At 41.5% G+C, this 20077-nt stretch overlaps 1 protein-coding gene and 1 long non-coding RNA gene across 3 annotated transcripts in view; both read right to left on the bottom strand.

Moving 5' to 3' along the window:
• The window catches only part of LOC119432395 (uncharacterized), a 215156-nt gene that overhangs the window by 108446 nt on the left and 86633 nt on the right, over positions 1-20077 (bottom strand). The gene's annotated exons all lie outside the window — the stretch shown is intronic.
• Positions 7585-19155, bottom strand: LOC125941434 (uncharacterized). Of its 2 annotated transcripts, none has more exons than XR_007464281.1 (4): positions 19110-19155; positions 10406-10456; positions 9857-9904; positions 7585-7637 (listed from the first exon to the last, which is right to left on the bottom strand). It is a non-coding gene; the product is annotated as an uncharacterized LOC125941434 (long non-coding RNA). The 2 variants fall into 2 exon arrangements; XR_007464283.1 differs by lacking the exon at positions 19110-19155 and adding an exon at positions 10890-10935.

Here is a 20077-nt window from a genome sequence, read left to right as displayed (position 1 = left end):
TCGCATCCTCAGGTAATATTGTCTAAAATATGAAGTGTTGTATGATTGGAAACGTGTACAGAGCTGTTCGCTCAGGTATTTTCTATGTACAACAAATCCTCGCAGGGACCTTGGTTTTCTAATCAATGTTATTGTGCAGTGCCTTGCACGGTGCCGTTAGTTTGATTGGTTCATATTACCAGTTCGTGGAGACGCCTCATAGCGGTTCGTATTTTCGGCCTTCATGTATTGTCAGTAGCGTAAACGCTCACATAACATGAACAATCAACTGAGACGTTGATATTGTGATGAGTAAAATGAAATTCCCCGCACTACACAGTGTGGACTGTAGCCATACCCACAGTAACGAATATAGTTGGGTTCAGCAATGAGTTTTGTACATCGTGGAAGGTTATGCGAGAAGGATGAAGAAAAGTCAGAATATCCTAACTACAAATTTTATTATAAACCAGTTATTAAATGCACTGTTCTGCTATAGGTGTTTAAGTTAGGGGTATTCTGCAGTATAGAAAAGAATACAAGTTGTGGCTACCATAACATTTTTATTTGTGTAAGCGATGTATGCGCCAGCTCTACATGCTCATCATTTTTCAGTCATACTGATTTAACTGTCAATAAAATCTAACCTGAAGCATTTGGCACTCCCCCTACTAATGCTAATTTCTGAGCCGAGAGATACATAAGCTTTACAGGAGCATAATAGAAACTATTATATGAGTGATCTCACCACTGGTTCCATTTGGGCGGTCCAATGCCCCTAGAATGTTGAAAAAAACGCAGATATGTAGCATTCTGACTTATGTGGAAAAGATGTAAAAAAATGGCCGGATCGAGATAGAAAGTATGTTGTGCAAGTGGTTGCGGGGCCTTTCGAGTCACATAGACGAAGTTCGACTGTCAATACTGTGTGCGTAAGTATGGGGTTTTTAGAAATACTGTTCTCAACAAAAGGATAATGATGGACAGGTCGACCAGCAAGAGAACGGAAGTCTGGGTGACGAATAAAATGCTGGTTCCGAATAGAAGCGTGAATTTCAATCCCAAAGTGTCCGATGGTCATTAACCAGCGCTAAAGCAAGCTGTGTCAGTCGGTGACATCCGTATATATACTTCAATGACATCTGTATGACTACTATCAGGTACTGCAGGCATGATGTAAATTATTTTTTACCTGATACCCTATCTTTGCCTGAAACGCAATGATTCTCGTGAAGGCATTTCGCATTTGAAATTATAGCTGACTAAAGAGCAACAAAGTTGTTACTGTGGAAAATTAATTTTTCAACTATTTTTCCTCAAGGCTGCCTAGGTGTATGAATATCACGTCGTTTTCCACACATGAAAGAAGAACGTTTTCAGATCATGAAAGGACATTGAATTTTGTGTTTTCTCATGTTAGGCAAAATTTGTGCGGGACCCGTTTGATTCACGGAATGCCTGATCCGCATCTTTGAGGAACATCTTACTACATAGTTAAAAGTGCTGGTGATTGTTTATTTTTTTTGTTTTCAGACACAAGCTTGACATGATGAGTGCGTTTGCGGGTATGTCTATGTAGTGTATGTTTACCCATCATTCGTGTTGTGTGCGCACAAGAAACCCATAAATTGTTACACCTTCAAGGGAATTTGTTTTTTCTTGATATCCTCAAGGGTTTCAACGATCAATGAAGCAAGACCCCAGTTAAAAAATTGCGCAAGAAATGCAACTCTTAATACTTCCTACTTCTACTTTCGCAGCCTATGTTTAATTAAATTGTGATCACATCAGTGTTCACAATCATAAAAACGGCATTCAAGGCTGCTCCCTAGTGGCTAGCTCATGAAATAGCACTGCACCTCAGTAGATTATTTCCTGGCCTGTAGAAATGAAGACGCTCGCGCTATCTTCTGTCCTTACCTCCTCGTGTCTGTTAGCAGGTTTTCCACCAGCCATGTAATGTTTCCGCTGTGAAGTGTGAGAAAAATGTGTTCAGTCAAATATACCGTTGTGAGATACATGTGCTTCTTGCTGTTCTGTGTTTTTCGTTTTAACTACATTTTGCACCACGTTTTTCACGCAGCTCCTATTCCCGTTCGTTTTCTTGCACTGTTGCTTCGAAATTTAGACATTTGAAAATGAGACCAGCTCAATGGCCCTCTGCCGGTCTGCTTTTTTTACATATACGGGAATAGAAACAATGATAACTCCCTTCACCACTGTAACTGCTGCTCTAAACCTGAGGAACTAGGCCTGATTGTGTACGTCGAACCGTGAACTTCTTTAGGTGGGTGGTAAATGCAATATCTATGTAGCCATTAGTGTGCACAGGGTTTTCGATTACGTAATTCTACAAGTAGTGCATGCAGAATATGCTGCCAAATGTCCGGCCAGCTTTCTTGAATCAAGAATTCGCCTTTAAAAAATCTGAACGCGAACACGAAAGCATACTAGTTCACTAGTAGCAAAGTTAAAATGAGTTTAATTAACCCATCGTGTTCTGTAAGTATTCGCTGTATTAAGTATCGCACAAACGTTAGAGCATACAATCATGTTATTTGCCGGTAGCTGGCGAAGCAATGCAATAGTCCACAAACTCTGATCACAAGATACAACAAACTTCCTTTTTATTCCGGAACTTATCCCAGGTTTCCGAATTTTTGAACTACCCTCATATGTGTCACTTTCGGTTGATAAATGCACGTTAGAAAGATTTTGCTGTTTGTTTTGCGGTGCATGAGGTGACGCGGAAAATATAGTACCAGAATTTCAGGGTCGTAGCCAACTTGCAGCCCCTTAAGGCAGGGACGTTGAATGAGATTATGTCCTGTTGGCTACTCCAGATGAGAGGTGGAGATTGTGAAGTCAAATAGCGGCAGATAGGCAAAGCTTCAGGCATTAATAATCACACGTGCTATGCCACTTGCACCGTACCTACAGTGGGGCAATGAAGTTGGATGCCTTCAGGTACGGTGGCTTTCTTGGCAGATGAGCTGTGAGGCTAAGCTTCCAGGGCCTTTCCTTCGTTAAAAGACCAATCTACCAAAGAGGCACTGGAGGGTGTGCTGTTATTTGTTGAAGTTGCAACCTTGGCAGAGGAGATTATTAAAATTCTCTTCGCATGTGCACTCGATGTGCATGGTTGAGTCAGCCATCTCGGTGCACTAGTCGTATGAGTTTGTGAAGGCTACTCCAACCCACAGCCGACAAATCAAGTTAACGTCGTCAAAGATTTCCTGGCAACTCCTCTGCTAATGACAGGATCGGGCTTGTAAACGCGACCGTTTGAGTTCTGCAGAGTATACCTCTTGCAGTTCTCTTGCGAAGCTCTCTTGGAGTGTCGCCTAGTTAACGGGATTAAGATTCTCGCACGGGACCACAAGCACATCGAAGAGTGTCATCGGCGAAGCGGTTACCAACCATGCCGCAGCGTTCCGGGAGTTTCCGAGAGATATAAGTACAATGCTCAACTCATGTCAGTCACACTCCGTCTATGGCACGCTTACTGAATGGCTTACACAGCGTTACCCTGTTCAGCAGAAATAATGAGGAAGGCTAATCCAGGGCGCTCACCGGAAACGTGTTTGCACGACCTGCTAATTCTCAGTTACGCCTCTAAGTATTTCATGAAGGAATTGCCACTAAAGCCCGTCAGCCAGAAACACTCCTAGGGGAGTCCGCTCAAATTCGCGATGCGCCTGGACTGTGGGATGATAAAATTGGCCATGCTAACCGAGCGTTTCGGGAAGTCGACGGAAATTCAGTGAGGGTGAACAAATCCCGAGAAGGAAATCTTTTTCGATGACGCCATTTGATCAGCCTTATGACACAGATATCCGGTAGGTGCAACCCGAGTTCCAATATCGGATATAATGTTACTGAAGCAGCAGCCAGACATCAGTCTTACTAATGCCCAACCCACAATTATTCGGCATACGACTTTAGGTGGTCCGAATAACAATCGTATTGATTCAGTACTGATTATTCAAACGTCAAGCCTGGATAATTTGATTTGTAAGGCTTCCCGTGACCGCGTTTTCACGACTACAACAGTATACAAGTGCGTTAAGGTATCATGTAATTTCGCCACTGATAGCACCTCTGGTTCGTTAGGTAATTATTAATGACTTCTATAAAGCGTTTGATGTAAAGCTTGAGTGTCCTGACGATGCTGGGACACTCATGCAAAAAAACATGAGCATGCCTTCGTCTGATTGATCAACTTACCACATGCTTCCGTCTTCCAGGCTTAGCAACGACAGAGTCATTTCGGGGCTATGATGTGCGTAGAAAAACAAGATTGTGTAGCGCTATCTACTGTGGCTCATGTGAAGTTGTATCTTTTCCGATTTGGGCATATTCTTTCTTATGGCGATTGTGTGCATAGGGACTTGTGTGCATAATGCCTTAAACTTAGAACCTTACTTCTGGCGATTATTATTCGTGCTTTCTCTTCATTACACGGAAGTGCATTACCTGCCTCGAAATGGTTCAGGCGCAGCATGGCATACTTTCATTGCGCCTAGCTGCCAGAAATAATTTTTATCATCTCTGGAGCAAACATAAGTGACCCGATGGTCTTTTTTGCGGCGTTATAAATGAATGCGAGGAAGTCCACCGACCTGTGTGGATGCGAAAAACTGTCCTAACTCTTATATGGTTTTCATCGACTCAAATGCACTCTAGTTTCTCCAAAATATTGTAAACGTCATTCCTGCTTATCTCGACGAGTTAACACTATCATGAAATAGCCAGATTGTCACTATATGGTGGTACTGCGTGCTATTTATGATTGAGTGTGACATATTTAAGCAAAAAATGAGTCTTCAGGTCCTCAAAGGTGTATACGTATTTTAACTGGGCGTTACTTTTTCTGCACATGATGTACGCTACAGCTTACCGGTGCAAAAACATCAGGAGCTGGCAGACGCGTCTTTCCAGTTGATTGTGTCTGGGAATAAAAAATATGGCAGAATATGATTGACGCCTTGTAATTTGAAAATAACCATGCTTTTATTACATGCAATTGGAATTTATTTCTGACGCAACTCAATTTGTGCGCTTGCAAGGTTTGTATGTTACGTTTGTCTTTTACGCTGGAACATTTTACCAAGATTTCATAGATGACCTTATCTGACTGTCAGATGTGGGGCAGCCTGGAATTTTTATTATACACAAGACTGAATATTCAATAAATTGTGCTGCTGGCACACTGTTCTAAAAATAAAATTTAAAATAAAAACAATGGCCTACTTTTGACATTGATGCTTACTCTTTTTTGCCAAAGCAAACAGATAGAACTTACCAAAGGCCCAAATCAGTTTATTCGTAGATAACAAATGGCGTGCTGGCAAAGTTTAGTTTTAGTTGGTTTAACCCAATCAGACTGTCAGAACGTGGACCTTGAACCAACCCAGAAAAATCAGATGCAGAATCATTCTGAACTTGTCAAAAGCAACCACGGAATGTTCTTCATGACAAGCCAATTTCAATGCCTTGTTTTGTACCATCCCTAATCAGAAGCCTCGCTGCTGTGAAATCATTTCTTTACTAGCACTGTACAAAGATATCAAACGAAAATGTTATAAAATCCGCTTGTTTTGACGCCACTCGATGCTAGGATTATTTAAATGAACATGAATGCTGCCCTGCTCAAATTCTTTCATGGATAGTATCAAAAAAAGTAATGGCGATCACCCCACCAATGTGTAGTGTTTCCAATGAGCAATAATACTATACAATCTTTAAAAGTAATTTTAATTGCGCAGTAAGATGTGTTCAGGTGTGTTCTTACCACTGGCGTCGGCATTTCAACATCTTCGTGGTTGGCGTGCTCTCTCTGTGAAGCGAGGTAGATTCGGAGTTATGAATTCAATTGTATTGTCACTATTTTGGTGCTTAGTGTTAGTGCGCATTGTTTGTTGAAAGAAAAAAGTGGCATAAATGAAAAGTCGCGTTCATAATCCCAAACGCAAGATATTTAGAAGTGCAACTTACAGTGATTTTCATTAGCAGGAAGCGCAAGAAATTGTGTAACAGTTGCATTCGTAGTCTGTATTGTGAATCTGAGCAACAATGAACATGTGTTGCTCCGGCGCTACAGAAGCGACTTATACCATTATCACACAAGGCACTTTAACCGCGATGGGGCCAGAATGGGATCAAATTTTGAGTTCACAATTCAACCCCTTCCGTATCGCTTTATAAGGAGCGAATCGTGATCGAGTAAGTGCGTCCCGTACAGGAAACAGAAGAGTATAATGAGCATGCAAATATCAAAGAGTAAAAGTTATCTTTCCTGACGCTGTGTGGCCAACGATCTGAAATGAATTACCGGAGGGTCAAGAGTTTAGAAACCTCAGTTGCAACACTGTTTACAACCCTACATCAATAGCAGTGGTAAGCCAGAAGTCACGTGCAAGCCAGAATCCACAAGCGCGCTTTTATAAATGCAACAGACATGCGTTAACCGCGGTGATCCCAAATACACCTTTAAGTGGCCTACATAATGATCCCTCTACTGCTTTCGCGCTAAGGTTCCGGACATTGAGCATGGGTATTGTAGGTAGCTCGTGGGGCTGCCTGCGCCCACGTTTCCACAACTCTGACCATTTGCTAGTGTATGTTATGTTATATGTGTGCCCACGTTTCCGTGCCCTTGATATTTCTTACGTGACAACTCAAGATTTCGACTAAGAGCCCCCAAGTAAATGTTGAAACTTGCGCATTCATGTGTGAATGAAGATTGAGTTCAACCCACCTATTCTTACACGACGCGACCCACTATAAAACTAGCAAAATTATGGTTTAGATTTCTGAACTTACCCCCGGCTTCGGTCTTCCGGGAATGGGAACACTCGAGTCATTTCGCGGCTGTGAAAGGCATAGGAGATGTGCGTGTGCAGTAATTTCAAGTGTGGATCATGTCATGTGCTTTTTTCATTCAAATATGAATACGATCTTGCATCTATGAATAAGGCCTTTTTTAACGGTTAGCACTGATCAGGTGGCGTTCGGCTTGTTGTTTTTGTTATTTTTAGCTTAGGTTAAATGAGTGACTTAAAATTGATTGTGAGCAAAATGGCACTGTTTCGATGCAGGAGGCAGCAATACAGAATTATCTTCTGAGGTACAGAAATGACAATTTCTCTTGTATTTTTCCTAAATTGTAATCCCCAAATAGCTCCAGAATTTTCTACCTTCATAAAAAAATGCATAAGTCTTTCATTAGTTTCAGGTGTTTTCATATTTGTTATTGTACTTCTGAGGTACTCTAAACGGCAAACTTGCCTAATTTATAAAGTAAATACCACATTATAAAGAAAGCAGACATTGAGCATAGGTATTTGGCTTGTGGGGTTGCCTGCCTCCACGGGTCCACAACTCAGACCATTTGCTAGTATATTTTATCTATGTGCGCCTACGTTTCCCTGCCCTTAATGTTTCTTACTGGGCAACTCATGATTTCAATTAAGAGTCCCCAAATAAGTGTTGAATCTTCCGCATTTATGTGTGAATGAAGATAGCACTGAACCCACCTATTCATATACTAAACGACCCGCTATAAAACTACCAATAACGAAAATTATGCTTCGGATTTCGGAACTTACCCCCGGCTTCGGTCTTCCGGGAATGGCAACAATCGAGTCATTTCTTGGCTGTGAAAAGCATAGGAGATGTGCGTGTGCAGTAGTTTCTAGTATGGATCATGTCATGTGCTTTTTTTAATTCTAATATGAGTACGCCCGCTACGCCCTAAGCGCGTCCTGCAGGACCCAAATAAAGTTTGTTCAGTCCAGTCCAGTATGCTCTTGCATCTATGTATAACGCTTTTTGAACAGTTACCACTGATCTCTTTGTTTTCGGCTTGTTGTATTACTTTTCAGCTTAACCCATTAGGGCTCAGCGTACTTTAAAAACTACAGTACCATGTTCATTCGTAAATAATTAAATATGAAATATACTGTGTTCCTTAGTACGTCATTTTGTTTAGAAGGGTCCTTCCAAGAGAACCACGTTCTAATTTATTGTCAGCTGCATGATGTATATTATTTATTTATCGCCAAACATTGAGAAGTGGTGAAAATAGCAGCTGCTGTACATTGATCTTTTTTTTCAAGCATAGCATATACTTCTCGAAGCTGAGGTTTGCGTGGTAGTTTCATTAAAATGGCGTAAACGATGAATGCTTGACATTCAATATACAATACATAATAATGGTGTGACAAGAAAATGAATGTAGGTGTACTTTGTAAAGTACACTGGGCCTATGAGTATGCTAGAGGGGTGTGCCAGTTCTCGAAGCACACACGATAGTTTTCTACCTGTATTTTTTGATGACTACAAAAACTTCAGAGGCCATTGCAGGTAAAAAAATATATTAGGGAATACATCCATATTCCTATTATTCTTCCTGCTTTCTGCCATGCTGCCGTGAAAGCTTACGACACTATTATCTTCTCAGTCAATAAAACAGCGAGCAATCTTGCAGTAAATTTACATAAATAAAAATCTATTTGCACATCGTATGAACATTACCTTAAAAAGGCAGATAATTTATGCTGGATTTTATTACAAATTGTAAAATAGGACGGAGGAAAGGGAAAAGAACAAAGACGATCTATATTCCTCTGCCAATTTACATAAGTTATGCAATGAAAGTAGGGCAACCTACATTGGGGAACCAGACGTGGAGCCCATCTTTTGAAACGTCAGAAAATTGTAACGAAAATGTTGCCGAGAAAATCATACAACAGGACTGTAATGCAATAACTAACTGCTATTGGAGGAGATGCCACCAATCTGCTGAATGTTTCAATTACCACTGAACGAAATGCTGAATGCTTTAGTCTTGAATGCCTGCATTCATCGTTAAATGTCACGTCTAGACCTGCAACAATAATATATTTTCACCGCGCACGCCTCTGACAGCAACGCCAAAGTCCTTTCCCGTTACTTTATGAAATCATGCTACACACTTCAATAGGAAGAACACCTCCCAGCACGGAATATTTCCCACTAAAATGCCGATTTTGCTGCCAGAAGGTTGGGCGCGCTCGCGCAAAGTTTCTTTTGACTCTCGCTGCAAGCCACTTTTTGTATTTTCCAAAATATTGCACATACATTTGATGACCTACGTCAGGTTTTGCTCCCACAAAGGCCCAGCGTACTTTAAAAAGTACACTACCGTAGCGCTTCAAAAAATAAATCGCCACTCATGACACTTTCACAATGTATTTAGTGTGAAAATATCATCTCGCTCAAAAAACCTACAAAATGTAACTGGTTGATTTTTCTTGCACCTTAGTGGGTTAAGTACAACGAGTGGCTCAAAATTGAATGTGGGCGAAATAACACTGTTTGATGCACAAGGCAGCGAGAAAGAATTTCGTTGCAGGAACAAAAATAAGAATTTCTCGTATTTTTCTTGGCGCTAGAGTGTAACTTTAATAGCTCTAGAATGTTCTACCGGAATTAAAAAATGCATAAGCCTTCCGTTAGCTTCGGGCGCTTTCATATTTCTCATTGTTCCTTTGAGGTACTGTAAACGGCAAATTAGCTTAACTCCTAAAGTTAATTGCTATGTTATAAAGAAAGCAGACATTTAGCAGACATTGCGGTTGCCGGCGTCCGCGTTTCCGCAACTGACGCCATTTCCTGGAGCATTTTAGCTTATATGTGTGCATATCTTTGCGTGTTCTTAATGTTTCTTGCGTGGCTATTCGTGATGACCATTAAGTGTCGCCAAGCAAATTATGAATCTTCCGCATTTATGTGCGAATGAAGATAGTGTGCGCAACCCATGTATTCATACGCAGAACAGCCCTGTATAAAAGCTAACAAGAGAAAACCTTATGGTACGTAATTCAGCACTTACCCCCGGCTTCGGTCTTCCGGGAATAGCAACAATCGAGTCATTTCGTGGCTGTGAAAATCATAGATGTGTGTATGCAGTAGTTTCTACTGTGTCTTATGTCAAGTACCTATAATTCGTTTTTTTAATTATTACCACTGCTCAGCTTGTATTCAGGTTCTTGTATTGGTTACTTCTCTTAGCTTAAGTACAGTAACAGGCTCATGATTTAATGCGGGTAAAATGGTGCTGTTTCTATGCCGGAAGCATCGAGAAACATTTATCTTATCAGTTATCTACAGTATAATGCAGGAAGCTTTATAAAGGTATACGTCAATGAAAAAAATGAAAACAGATGCCTTCCATTGGTTTCGGGCGCTCTCAGATGTGTTATACTTCTTACAAGAATTCAAGCGGCGAAATTGCTTTATTCTAAAAGTTAATTGCAATGTTATAACAAGAGCCAAGTACTTACAATTGTGTGTTACTTCATGGTATTTACCCTCTTGAAGGATGATAGTACTCTGTTTGTAAAAGGATCATGTGAACTTCACTTTAAGTCTTTCAGCTTACCGGTACAAATGCATCCGGAGCAGGCAGTCGTGTCTTTCCGGTCGGTTGTGTCTACGGGTCCCAAAAATGTGGCAGAATGTGTGAGTGGCAATTGTATTCGTGACGTCATGTTTGTGTCACGCGAAATCGGGTCATATGTCATGCAGATATGAGCCCTGGATGATATATGAACCCTTTATGATATATTTTACGTGACGCTGTATTATTGTTTTTTTAGTGTTGCAGCGAAGGCCTTAAGTACTCGTAATTGTTCAACACCGGGGAGGCTTAATTTTTTCACAGGAATCAAATTTTATAATCAATACTTTTGTGCTTCTTGCGCTCGTATTTTGACAAAAAAATGTGATAAAGGGGATTTGTTAGCTTACGAGTGACGGCTACTCCTTTTTAGCCCAACAATACAGAGACATAAGATGTTAACGAATGGTTGTGGAGTCATTGTATCGAGAAGTGAAGTATTGGCATTCATTGCCGCTTTGCTTACCACTGGCGTTGGTCTACCATGTCCCTCATTCTCGATATCCGCTCTCTGTGTGAGTTATAAAAAATAAGCAAGCATGTTCTTTATATTTTTGTTAAGAATATGAATTTCAAATACTGCTGAGACGGATATGTCAATTGCTACTAAGAAGCAAAAGGTGCATTTTTTTGTGCAAGATATCGATATTATATGTGCTGTGTTCGGTAGCTTTTTCGTGGCATATGTAATATAATTTTAGATGAGTGATTAATTATATAGGTTCGTAAAACGCTTTAATAAGTAAGATTGGCAGAAGTTCTAGAATATATCTCTACTACCTTTACATGTTGTATTGGCGTGGTTAGATATACAGTACTCACAATAATGTGTAGGAGTCTAAGTTTGCAGATGCACAAGAAATACGTGATATTGTCTGTGTGTTACCCATAAACCCATAAATCGTTACACCTTCAAGGGAATTTATTTTTTCCTGGTATACTCAAGAGTTTCAACGATCAATGAAGCAAGACCCCTGTTAAAAATTGCGCAAGAAATGCAACTCTTAATACTTCCTACTTCCACTTACGCAGCCTATGTTTTAATAAATTGTGATCACATCACTGTTCACAATCATAAAAACCGCATTCAAGGCTGCTCCCTAGTGGCTAGCTCGTGAAATAGCACTGCACCTCAGTAGATTATTTCCTGGCCTGTAGAAATGCAGACGCTCGCGCTGTCTTCGGTCCTTACCTCCTCGTGTCTGTTGGCAGGTTTTCCACCAGCCATGTAATGTTTCCGCTGTGAAGTGTGAGAAAAATGTGTTCAGTCAAATATACCGTTGTGAGCTTCCTCTGCTTCTTGCCGCTCTGTGTTTTTGGTTTTAACTACATTTTGCACCACGTTTTTCACGCAGCTCATATTCCCGTTCGTTTTCTTTCACTGTTGCTTCGAAACTTAGACATTTGAGAATGAGACCAGCTCAATGACCCTCTGCCGGTCTGCTTCTTTTACATATGCCGGAATAGAAACAATGATAAACTCCCTTCACCACTGTAACTGCGGCTCTAAACCTCAGGAACTAGGCCTGATTGTGTAAGTCGAATCGTGAACGTCTTTAGGTGGGTGTTAAATGCAATAACTATGTCGCCATTAGTGTGCACAGGGTTTTCGATTACGTAATTCTACAAGTAGTGCATGCAGAATATATGGCCAAATGTCCGGCCAGCTTTCTTGAATCAAGAATTCGCATTAAAAAGATCTGAACGTGACCACGCAAGCATACTAGTTCACTAGTAGCAAAGTTAAAATGAGTTTAACTAACCCATCGTGTTCTGTAAGTATTCGCTGTATTAAGTATCGCACAAACGTTAGAGCATACAATCATGTAATTCGCCGGTAGCTGGGGAAGCAATGCAATAATCCACAAACTCTGATCACAAGATACAACAAACTTCCTTTTGATTCCGGAACTTATCCTAGGTTTCCAAATTTTTAAACTACCCCCATATGTGTCACTTTCGGGTGATGAAAAGCACGTTAGAATGATTTTGCTGTTTCTTTTGCGGTGCGTGAGGTGACGCGGTAAATATAGAACCAGAATTTCAGGGTCGTCACCAACTTGCAGCCCCTCAATGCAGGGACGTTGAATGAGATTATGTCCTGTTGGCTACTCCAGATGAGAGGTGGAGATTGGGAAGTGAAATAGCGGCAGATAGGCAAAACTTCAGGCATTAATAATCCCACGTGCTATGCCACTTGCACTGTACCTACAGTGGGGCACTGAAGTTGGATGCCTTCAGGTACAGTGGCTCTCTGGGCAGATGAGCTGTGAGGCTAAGCTTCCAGGGCCTTTCCTTCGTTAAAAGACCAATCTACCAAAGGGGCAGTGGAGGGTGTGCTGTTATTTGTTGAAGTTGCAACCTTGGCAGAGGAGATTATTAAAATTCTCTTCACATGTGCACTCGATGTGCATGGTTGAGTCAGCCATCTCAGTGCACTAGTTGTATGAGTTAGTGAAGGCTACTCCAACCCACAGCCGACAAATCAAGTTAGCGTCGTCAAAGATTTCCTGGCAACTCCTCTGCTAATGACAGGATCGAGCTTGTAGACGCGACCGCTTGAGTTCTGCAGAGTATACCTCTTGCAGCTCTCTTGCGAAGTTGTCTTGGAGTGTCCCCTAGATAACGGGATTAAGATTTTCGGCACGGGACCATAAGCACATCGAAGAGTGTCATCGGCGAATCGGTTACCAACCATGCCGCAGCGTGCCGCGTGTTTCCGAGAGATATATAAGTACAATGCTGAACTCATGTCAGTCACACTCCGTCTACGGCACGCTTACTGAATGGATTACACAGCGTTAACCTGTTCAGCAGAAATAATGAGGAAGGCTCATCCAGGACGCTCACCGGAAACGTGTTTGCAGGACCTGCTAATTCTCAGTTCCGCCTCTAAGGATTTCACGAAAAAATTGCCACTAAAGCCCGTCAGCCAGAAACACTCCTAGGAGAGTCCGCTCACATTCGCGATGCGCCTGGACTGTGGGATGATAAAATTCGCCATGCTAACCAAGCGTTTCGGGAAGTCGACGGAAATTCAGTCAGGGTGAACAAATACGGAGAAGGAAATCTTTTTCGATGACGCCAGTATATCAGCCTTCTGACGCAGATATCCGGTAGGTGCAAGCCGAGTTCCAACATCGGATATAATTTGCTGAAGCAGCAGCGAGACATCAGTCTTACTAATGCCCAACCCACAATTATTCGGCATGCGGCTTTAGGTGGTCCGAATAACAATCGTTGTATTGCTTCAGTGCTGTTTATTCAGACGTGAAGCCTGGATAATTTGATTTGTAAGGCTTCCCGTGACCGCGTTTTCACGACTCCAACAGTGTACAAGTGCGTCAAGGTATCATGTAATTTCGCCACTGATAGCACCTGTGGTTCGTTAGGTAATTATTCATGACTTCGATAAAGCGTTTGATGTAAAGCATGAGTGTCCCGACGATGGTGGGCTATTTGTCATAGAGCTCAAGCCATGTAATAATCGACGACACTGCTATTAAAATAAACAACATGAGCATGCCTTCGTCTGATTGATCAACTTACCACATGCTTCCGTCTTCCAGGCTTAGCAACGACAGAGTCATTTCGGGTCTATGATGTGCGTAGAAAAATAAGTATGTGTAACGCTATCTACTGTGGTTCATGTGAAGTTGTATCTTATCCGATTTGGGCATATTCTTCTCTTGTGGCGATTATGTGTATAGGGACTGTTATAATGCCTCAAGCTTAGCACCTTACTTCAATGTTAATATTTATTGTCTTCCGATATATTACACTGAAGTACATTAACTGGCTCGAAATTGTTAAGGCGCAGCATGGCATACATTCGTTGCGCCTAGCTGCCAGAAATAATTTTTATCATCTCAGGAGCAAACATAATTGATCCGATGGTCGTTTTTGCGGCGTTATAAATGAATGGGAGGAAGTCCATAGACCTGTGTGCCTGCGAAAAACTGTCCTAAATCTTATATGGTTTGCATCGACTCAAATGCACTCTTGTTTCTCGAAAATATTATAAACGTCATTCCTGCTTATCTCGACGAGTTAACACTATCATGAAATAGCCAGATTGTCACATTATGGTGCTACTGCGCGCAATTGATGATTGAGTGTGACATATTTCAGCAAAAAATTTGTCTTCAGGTCCTCAAAGGTGTATCCGCATTTTAACTGGGCGTTACATTTTCTGCACATGATGTACGTTACAGCTTACCGGTACAAAAACATCCGGAGCTGGCAGACGCGTCTTTCCAGTTGATTGTGTCTGGGAATAAAAAATATGGCAGAATATGATTGACGCCTTGTAATTTGAATATAACCAGGCTTTTATTACATGCAATTAGAATTTATATCTGACGCAACTCAATTTGTGTGCTTGCAAGGTTTGTATGTTACGTTTCTCTTTAACGCTGCAACATTTTACCAAGATTTCACTGATTACCTTATCTGACTGTCAGATGTGCGGCAGCCTGGAATTTTTATTATACACAAGACGGAATATTGAATAAATTGTGATCCTCGCACACTGTTCTAAAAATAAGAATTAAAATAAGAACAATGGGCTACTTGTGACATTGATGCTTACTCTGAACTTACCAAAGGCCCAAATCAGCGTATTCATAGATAGCAAACGGCGTGTTGGCAAAGTTTAGTTTTAATTGATTTAACCCAATCAAACTGTCAGAAGATGGACCTCGAACCAATGCAGAAAAATGAGATGCAGAATAAATCTGAACTTTTCAAAACCAACCACGGAATGTTCTGCAGGACAAGCCAATTTCAATGCCTTCTTTTATAACATCCCTAATCAGAAGCCTCGCTGCTGTGAAATCATTTTTTTACTAGCACTGCACAGAGCTATCAAACGAAAATGTTAGAAAATACGCTTGTTTGGACGCCACTCGATGCTAGGATTCTTTAAATGAACATGAATGCTACCCTGCTCAAAGCATTTCATGGATAGTATCAAAAAAGTAATGGCGATCACCCCAACAATGTGTAGTGTTTGCAATAGGCAATAATACTATGCAATCTTTAAAACTAGCTTTAATTACGCAGTAAGATGTGTTCAGGTGTGTTCTTACCACTGGCGTCGGGATTTCAATATCTTCGTGGTTCGCGTGTTCTCTCTGTGGAACGAGGTAGATGCGGAGTTATGAATTTAATTGTGTCGTCACTTTGTTGGCGCTTAGTGTTAGTGCGCATTGTTTGTTGAAAGAAAAAAGTCTGATAAATGATAAATCGCATTCATATACACAAACGCAAAAAATTCAGAACTGCAATTTACAGCCACTTTCACTATCAGGAAGCGCAAGAAATTGTGCAACGGTTGTATTTGTAGTCGTCTGTAGTCTGAATCTGAGCAATAATGAACATGTGTTGCTCCGGCGCTACAGAAGCGACTGATACCATTGTCACACAAGGCACTTTAACCTCGATGGAGCCAGAATGGGATCAAATTTCGAGATCACAATTCAACCCCTTCCGTATCGGCTCATAAGCAGCTAATCGCGATCGAGTAAGTCCGTCCCGTAAAGGAAACAGAAGAGTATAGTGAGCATGAAAAGTTATCTTTCCTCACGCCCTGTGGCCAACGATCTGAAATGAATTACCGGTGGGTAAAGAGTTTAGAAACCCGAGTTGCAACTATTTACAACCTTACAGCAGTAGCAGCGGCAAACCGGAAGTCAGGTGCAAGCCCAAATCCACAAGTTCGCTTTTATAAATGCAACAGACATGCTTTAACCGCGGTGATCCTAAATACACCTTTAAGTGGTCTGCCTAACGATCCCTCTACTGCTTTCGCGCTGAGGTTCCAGACATTGAGTTTGGGTATTGTAGGTAGCTCGTAGGGTTGCCTGCGCCTACGTTGCCACAACTCTGACCATTTGCTAGTTTATTTTATCTTAATTATATGTGTGCCCACGTTTCCCTGCCCTTAATGTTTCTTACGTGACAACTCATCATTTCGATTAAGTGTCCCCATGTAAATGTTGAATCGTGCGCATTCATGTGTGAATGAAGATTGAGCTCAACCCACCTATTCATGCACGAAACGACCCGCTATAAAACTAGCAAGAACAAAAATTATGTTTTCAATTTCTGAACTTACCCCCGGCTTCGGTCTTCCGGGAATGGCAACACTCGAGTCATTTCGTGGCTGTGAAAGGCATAGCAGATGTGCGTGTGCAGTAGTTTCTACTGTCGTGTACTTTTTTAAATTCTAATGTGAATAGGATCTTGCATCTACGTACAAGGCCTTTTTTAATGGTTGCTACTGATCAGTATGTTCAGCTTGTGTTTGTTATTTTTAGCTTAAGTACAATGAGTGGCTCAGAATTGCATGCGGGCAAAATTCCACTGTTTCGATGCAGGAGGCAGCAAGACAGAATTATCTTCTGAGGAACAAAATTGAGCATTTCTCTTGTATTTCCTTTGGCGCTATAGTGTAATCCAAATAGCTCTAGAATGTTCTACCTCAATGAAAAAATGCATCTATGCCTTCCATTAGTCTTGGGAGCTTTCATATTTGTTATTGTTCCTCTGAGGTACTCTTAACGGGAAATTTGCTTAATTCGTAAAGTTAATTACCATATTACAAACAAAGCTGAGTACTTTCGCATGGGTACTTTGGCTCGTGGGGCTGCCTGCCTCCGCGTGTCCACAACTCAGACCATTTCCTAGAGCAATTTACCTTATATGCGTGGGCATGCTTCCATGCCCTTAATGTTTCTTACGTGGCTATTCGTGACGTCCATTAAGTCTCCCCAAGTAAATGTTGAATCTTCCACATTCATGTGTGAATAAGATAATGCGCCCAACCCACTATTCATACACGTAACGACGCACTATAAAACTAGCAAGAACAAAAATTATGGTTGGATTTCTGAACTTACCCCCGGCTTCGGTCTTCCGGGAATGGCAACACTCGAGTCATTTCGTGGCTGTGAAAGGCATAGCAGATGTGCGTGTGCAGTAGTTTCTACTGTCATGTGCTTTTTAAATTCTAATATGAATATGATCTTGCATCTATGTACAAGGCTTTTTTAAAGGTTGCCACTGATCGGTAAGCTCAGCTTGTTGTATTTGTTATTTTTAGCTTAAGTACAATCAGTGGCTAAGAATTGCATGCAAGCGAAATGCCACTGTTTCGATGCAGGAGGCAGAAAGAAAGAATTATCTTCTGAGGAACAAAAATGAGCATTTCTCTTGTATTTTCCTTGGCCTATAGTGTAATCCAAATAGCTCTAGAATGTTCTACCTCAATGAAAAATGCATCTATGCCTTCCATTAGTTTTGGGCGCTTTCATATTTGTTATTGTTCCTCTGAGGTACTCTTAACCGCAAGTTTGCTTAATTCGTAAAGTTAATTACCATATTATAAACAAAGCTGACATTGAGCTTTGGCTCGTGGGGCTGCCTGCGTCCGCGTTTCCACCACTTTTACCCTTTGCTAGCATGTTTGATCTGATATGTGTGCGCATGTTTCCCTGATCTTAATGTTTCTTGCGTGACTATTTGTGATTTCCATTAAGTATCCCCGAGTAATTAATGAATCTTGCGCACTAATGTGTGAATGAGATAGTGCGCCCGACCCATGTATTCATACACGAAACGGCCCGCTTTAAAAGCAAACAGGAGCAAGAATCGTGATTAGGATTTCTCAACTTACCCCCGGCTTCGGTCTTCCGGGAATAGCAACAATCGAGTCATTTCGTGGCTGTGAAAAGTATAGATGTGTGTATGCAGTAGTTTCTGCTATGGATTATGCCAATTATCTATATGTCGCTTTTTAATGATTACCAATGCTCAGTTTTCATTCAGGGTCTTGTATTTCTTGTTTTTTTTTTTAGCTTAAGTACAATAACAGGCTCAAGATTGAATATGGGTAAAATGGCACTGTGTCTATGCAAGAGGCAGCAAGAAAGAGTTATCAGTCACCTATAGTATAATCTAGGTACCTTTAGAAAGTTCTACCTCGATCAATGAAAAAAAATAAAGATATAAGCCTTCTGTTGTTTGAGGGCGCTGTCAGATGTGTTACAGTTCCTCCGATATATTCTAAACGGCTAATTTGCTTAATTCCTAAAGTTAATTATCATATTATAACAAGAGCCAAGAAGTCACATGTTGTGTGCTACTTAACGGTATTCACGCTCTTCTACGACGACAGTATTCTGTTTGTAAAAGGAGCATGTGCACTTCCCTCAAACTGCTTCAGCTTACCGGTACAAATGCGTCCGGAGCAGGCAGTCGCGTCTTTCCGGTCGGCTGTGTCTAGGGGTCCCAAAAATAGGGCAGAAAGTGTGAGTGGCAATCGTATTCGTGACATCATGTTTGTTCCATGCGAAATGTGGTCATATTTCTTCGCGCAACTTCATATGAGCCCCAGACTGAACTCAGCCTTTTATGATATACTTTTACACGACGATTTTTTAATAATGTTGCAGCGAAGAACTTGTAATTGTTCAACACCGGGCAGGCTTACTTTTTTACAGAGAATCAATTCCTTTGGCCTTTTTTAGCTCCCATATTGACAAAATATGTGAGCTAGAGCACTTAATACTCTTACGCGTAACGGCTACTCCTTTTTAGTCCAACACATAAGATGTTAACAGTATATTTATGGAATCATTGTACCAAGAGATGATGTATTGGCATTCGTTGCCGCTTTGCTTACCACTGGCGTTGGTCTACCATGTCCCTCATTCTCGATATCCGCTCTCTGTGTGAGTTATAAAAAATAAGCAAGCATGTTCTTTATATTTTTGTTAAGAATATGAATTTCAAACACTGCCGAGACTGATATATCAATCGCTACTACGCATCAAATGGTGCGTTTTCTTTGTGCAAGATGCCGTCGATGTTGCATGTGTGGCATTCGTTAGCTTGTTCGTAGCATATCTAAGTATTATTTTACATGAGTGCTTAATTCTATAGATTCGTAAAATGCTTTAATAAAGGAACATTGGCAGAAGTTAAACAATGTAGGAGGGTTGTCCTTAAGATAACGTTCCCAAGGAGCTGCAGTCGCGAGGAGCGCTGTTACGTGAGATCGGGCGACACTGGAGTGTAGGTTGGTTCCCCCTCTCCCAGTCCCCTCCCCGGCGAGCTGTCTGCGACGCTCAGTCTTGGCTTGGCAGCCGTTAGAGATGGAGCTCCCACTCGCTTCTCCCGCCAGGTGCGAATTACGCTCTGTGATTCGTTGTTTGTGTGCGAAAAACACTGCGCCGGTGCACATTCATTCCCAACTGTGTCAGTTCTACGGAGAAAAGTGTGTGAGCGTACAACACGTGCGCATATGGTGCAGACAATTCAAAGACGGACGTAGAGCGTCCATGACGAACAGCGTTCTGGACGGCCATCGGTTTCGGCCGAAACGATTGACATTGCGAAAGTGGAAGAAACAATGCTGAAAGATCGAAGGGTGATGGTTCGGGAGCTCTGCGAGATGATCCCTGATGTCAGCAAGACGTGCATTGACAAAATTTTGACAGATCATTTAGGCTATGACAAGGTTTGTGGAAGGTGGCTCCCGAGAATGCTTACGGAAGACCGCAAACGGCAACGTGTTGAAGCGGCCCGCGAATTTCTTCAGGCCTACGAAACCGATGACGAGGGATTCTTGGACTTTATTGTCACTGGGGA

Source organism: Dermacentor silvarum, chromosome 11, assembly GCF_013339745.2.
Source record: "Dermacentor silvarum isolate Dsil-2018 chromosome 11, BIME_Dsil_1.4, whole genome shotgun sequence".
NCBI lineage: Eukaryota > Metazoa > Arthropoda > Arachnida > Ixodida > Ixodidae > Dermacentor > Dermacentor silvarum.
The sequence above is the reverse complement of the archived record's forward strand: the minus strand, read 5'-3'. Positions and strand labels throughout refer to the sequence as shown.